Source organism: Microtus ochrogaster, chromosome 4 (genome assembly GCF_000317375.1).
Source record: "Microtus ochrogaster isolate Prairie Vole_2 chromosome 4, MicOch1.0, whole genome shotgun sequence".
Classification (NCBI taxonomy): domain Eukaryota; kingdom Metazoa; phylum Chordata; class Mammalia; order Rodentia; family Cricetidae; genus Microtus; species Microtus ochrogaster.
In genome coordinates, this window is record NC_022011.1 from 63,419,560 (window position 1) to 63,424,480 (window position 4,921).

The 4,921-nt window shown below is 47.7% G+C and overlaps 1 protein-coding gene across 1 annotated transcript in view; it reads left to right on the forward strand.

Annotated features, from left to right (window-relative positions):
• The first annotated feature begins 329 nt into the window (after positions 1-329).
• Lypd6 (LY6/PLAUR domain containing 6) overlaps positions 330-4,921 on the forward strand; it is a 118,117-nt gene continuing 113,525 nt past the window's right edge. Inside the window, exon 1 of the mRNA XM_005346395.3 lies at positions 330-510. The gene's annotated coding sequence lies outside the window, so the exon portion shown is untranslated. The remainder of the gene's footprint in view (positions 511-4,921) is intronic.

Consider the following 4,921-nt stretch of genomic DNA (forward strand, 5'->3'; position numbering starts at 1 on the left):
GTGAGAACGCGTAGCTGCTGGCCACGGTGAAATGCACGGTTTGCGGTAGACGGGGTCGCGCGCAGGAAGGGACCTGCAACCTGAGCAAACAGATAGCCGTGGATCCTCCGTGGGAACCCGCTGCCCGGACAGGTCCCGAGTTCCTCCTTTTTCCGCCACCTGTGAGCGGCGGTCTTCTGCCCGAGTTTGCAGACTTGGCGGCGGGGCCGGATCCCCCGCTAGTTGGGCGGTGCGCGCCAGGCCAATGAACGAGTCCCGCGGAGGGCTCGGCTCCTCCTGCACGCGCTGATTGGCCTCGCGACCCTCGAGGCCGGGCGCGAGTGGGAGTGGCGCGCGCCCCCCGCCGCCTGGCGCGTCCCTCCAGCCGCGCTCGCGCCCTCCTTCTCCTGCTGCGCTCCCGGCTCTGGCCGCGCGCGGGCGGCGCTCCGCATTGCACACGCGGGGGGCGCCGCAGTGTTCGTGGGATGGGGCAGCGGGCTGCCTCTGGCGGCAGGGACGCGTGCAACCCGGGTGAGTGGAGGGGGGACGGTCCGGGGAGGAAGAAGCACAAAAGGGGGTTCTGGGAGTAGGCGATCTGGCGTGCCACCCGGGCCGGGACTGTCCTGCAGGGTTGGAGTCGCGGCTACTGAGCTCCGTGGCGAGCGGATTGCTGAGCGCAGCCGGCAGGTCGGGAGTGCGCCCCGCGTGCAACGGGGAGGGATGCAAACGTCAGGGGCTGCCAAGTTCAAGGCCGGGGAAGCTTCCCGAGCTGCGGGCGGCCTCGCGAGCGTGCACGCCTTACTCCCGCCGGAGTGAGTTCCCGGGCAGCGGACTGGCCGTGTCCCACGTGTTGCTGCCCGGCTTTGCCCACCCGGGGTGACTGTGGTAGGCGCGGTGTGTTAGGGCACCGCCTTGATGCTGGGCCCCGAGACCACCCAGTCCGGCGACCCCGAGTGGGAACTGCCTGCAGAGAGAGGGAGAGGGGGCTTCGCATAGACTTGTTGATTTTTGTCCCTTTCTCAGGTTACAGTAGTTGAGGCGATTCCTATTTGACTAAGCATTTATTTTCAACAGAAAGCAATCTATTTGTTGGTTTATGATTCATTTTGATCCTTCCACAGACTCCTGTTTCTGTCATTTGTTTCAAAAACTTGATGTCTGGGCAAAGTTCTATCCAGGATGGTCACAGGTATCTTTAGGATGACAACCAACATGTTCCCTGGGAACAACAAAGACTTGTTTTAACTTGAGGGTACTGGGGAAGGTGCAGTTGTTTGTGTTAGCGATTTGGTGAACAACACTGACCCCCACCATAGCACAAAACAAAAAGAAGAGTATGTTTGTCGCTCGCTTTGGTAAAATACCCAAGGTGTGACTTCCAAAATTCAGTTTTGTTTGTGGGAGGAGAGGGACTTCAGATTCTCCAGGGGAAAGCTAATTTCTTGTTAAGTTAACTTATGTTTTTATAGACTCTTCTCTGGACAGCCATCATAGACACCAGGGCAACTTACTTAGAGCCATTACGTTTTCTCCTGAGTGACAGGAGCTCTTAAGTGGCTGTTTAAAAATCTGAATCTGTTCGTTCCTGATTTCTGTAGACAACATGGTTCTATGTGCTCACGTATACCCCAGTTTGCAAAAGGTATTTGTGCAATCGTCCATGAAACTGTTTAATGTACATTGATGTTAAGCCCCTTTAAATGTAAACCATCTGTCCCTTTTTGGTTTTAGTTTGTACCTCGTCCAAGCGCAGCTGACTGAGGGAGGACTTAAAAGAGGCTTCCTTGTTTAAACAGCGGTTTACAGCGCTCCGGTCTTGAGAACGCACGCACGGTAGCTTTCCAAACTTGTAGGCACACAAAGCTCACTATGAATTGCGTGTTGGTTCCTTGGGTGAAAAATACCAGAAATGTTTTCTGACCCACCCAAAAGGTTAGACATTGTTCATTGTTTGAAGCTGTTGATAAGATTTGTATGGTGAGTGTTTATAGCATGACATGCATGAATGGGGCTGATTCTAGGTGTGTATGAGAGATAAAAAATGATAGCATACATTGTATTATATGGTATATAGCCTATGTGATACATTGAAATATCTGTGAGGAAGTAATACTGTATCACTCCCATTCTCCAGATGGAACAATGGAGGCTTTCAGATTGAGTTTTCCAAGGTAAATGGTAGAGCTCAAATTAGGGTCGTTTCTCAATTCTTCCTTTGCATCATCTCTATGTCCTTTTAAGATTCCCACCTTCATGACTTACATTCTGCTGTTTGCTGATCTTGGATCTTTGTACCTCTTTGGATTTTCCAACCCATGACTTCAGGACATTGTGAACCATTGCTGAACGGTTCTGCTGTCACTTACTGAAGTGTGGCTGCTGAAGGCCCGAGGAGATCGCTAACAGTGGCTTTTAGGAACCTCTGTTTTCACCATAACTGGTGGCTAAAGATACAAGCAGTCAAACCCTAAAGAATGACATGCTGGCTGCAGTCTCAGGAAAATCAGGTGGCCAGCTAGTGCCAGGGGTGTCTGAGAAATATTCACATTCTCTTCCTGGTGAGCAGAAACGCCTCACAGGTTCTGCGGACAATTGACAATGAAATCACAAGTGATTGTTTCGGTTCTGTGATTCATATGTCCCAAATCAGCCTAGAATTACTATGGGGAAAAAATTGTCCAGCAGCAAAACGTGCTGGAGAGATGCAGCAGAAGATAGTGAGGGGTGAGGACTCGTTTCTTTTTGCTTGTATAGAGTTGACAGATTTCTGCCTAGCTGGTTATTTATGAAGAACCCCACATTTGTAGATCTTGTCTTAGAAAACCATGGCTCAGAATATTTACTTGGGTTTTGCCACAATGTTTATCGAGATTTCTGAGGTTCATTTTGTTTGCATTAATGTAGGTATTTATTGACTTTACAAGTATAAGTCTTAGGTAATTGAGTGGGGTTTGGGTTCAAGACTTGGCCTCGTGTTCTGTGAGATTCAGAAACAGATCACACATTGCAGTATTCCAGTTCCCTTGCAGTGCTGAAAAACAAACCTGTTTCATGCAGTTTTTCGATTTGCTCATGAAGTATTTATCGATGCCCTAGTTGTAGCGGCTCTGCTCTGGGGGCTGCTGACAGATACAGTCTCGCACCTGACTCTGATGTAATGCACGTGAAGTCTCCAGCATGGTTGTGGTACCTAGGAATGCCCTGTGGCTGGTAGCTGTTGGTACCATCCGCTCCATTCAGGAGCTCTTCACTCAGTGACTACCATACCAAACAGATTGTAGGATGTAGCACAGAGTGGTTTTAGTTCAGCATGGGACAGCGTGTGCCAAAGAGACTGGTCAAATACAGAGTCATTTCTGTAAAAGGGAGTTCAGTGCTGACATGGTGGGGAAAACGAGGGAAATGCTTGAAGATCAAATGAAACATAAGAAATCGAAGAATATGTAAATTACCTTTCAGGTACCCAAATGTAGTAAGAAAAATAAAGCTCTCAGACTCAAGCGCTTTAAAACACTGACTACGTAGGGGGAAAATAAAGAAGAACGTGCCTATGTACGTGTAATGACAGGGACTGTTTGAAGGGCTGGCTTATTAAGTTATTATTATAATTACCTTGGAAGGTGATATATTCTATGTGCAATAGACCTGAGATAACCAGAAATGAATCTGAAAGGGGTCATTGGGATAGATGTTCTAGACAGTTTTGAAGCACACACGTCATGCAGTGAGGGACTGACAAACTTTTATAGACCAAACAAGTATGCAGAGGCCAAGGGAGATAAAGCCGAGTGTAAATGACTTGCTTCTGTTTCTGCTGAGTAAGATTCCTGCACTCCGACTGCCCTAAGCAGTTCCCTGGGGGTAATAGATCAAGAAGTGCCATGTGCTCAGAAGGCTCCAGGCCTGATCAACAGGCTAGAAACAGATAAATCACCACGGCCAGATGGCCATCACCCAAGTGCGCGCAAGAGATTTGGTTCATAAGTCAGCTCTTTGGAGCACTAGTGGGGTATTAGCTGGTGTCTTGCAGGACTTCTCTTAGGAAGCAGGCTTCAGAAAGTGCCCTTGTGTGTGACAGGGGCTTCAGTATTAAGAGCAAACAGATGATAGCAAATAACGAGTTGTTTTGGAAAAGGGGATTAGGATTAGGATTAGAGATTGAGGAGGAAATGAGTTTGTCCCTAAAATGTTATAGAAACATAATTTTTTAAATCTTTCTGAGAATGCTGTTAATTGACATGTCCCATTTTCTTCCCTATTCACAGCCTTTTGTTAGGAATGGGAAATGGGCCAAGAAACAAGCAAGCAGCATCCATAGGCACTTCTGAGTGGACAAATAGGCTCTTCTGAGAAGAGGTCTGGATGTCGTCATGTTTAACACTTGCAGATGTGTACAGATGATAGGTCGTGCTTATGGTAAGGGCACACTGCTCACGTGACTCTGTGGACCGACTTGAAGGACGGCCCTAGTGGAAAGAAATAGAGTAAGATTGAAGTCAGAATGAAGATTGAAAGTAAGATTGGAAAAGCAGTTCCTAGTGTGTTTATGGGGCATGGCTTTAAAGTCTGTCCCCAGCAGCTGACAGCATCACTGGGTGGCACCTCTCAGCTCTCCTTTATAATAGAAATATTCAAGTCAGTGCGCAGAAAAGAGAAGCCTATAGAACTGCATTGGCGTGGTGCTGTTTTTTAAAGTATGTAACTGAGTGAGTTTATCTAATTTTCTCATACCTGTTCACCTGTCAATGCAGAGAAAAACCTTCAAAGTATCGGCAATGTCTGCATTGTTTTCAAGTGATTTTTCTTGTCTTTTTAAAAACTTTAGTATTAGTGTGTGTGTGTGTGTGAGAGAGAGAGAGAGAGAGAGAGAGATAACATTTGAGTGTGCAGGTGTGTGTGTGTGTGTGTGTGTGTGTGTGTGTGAGAGAGAGAGAGAGAGAGA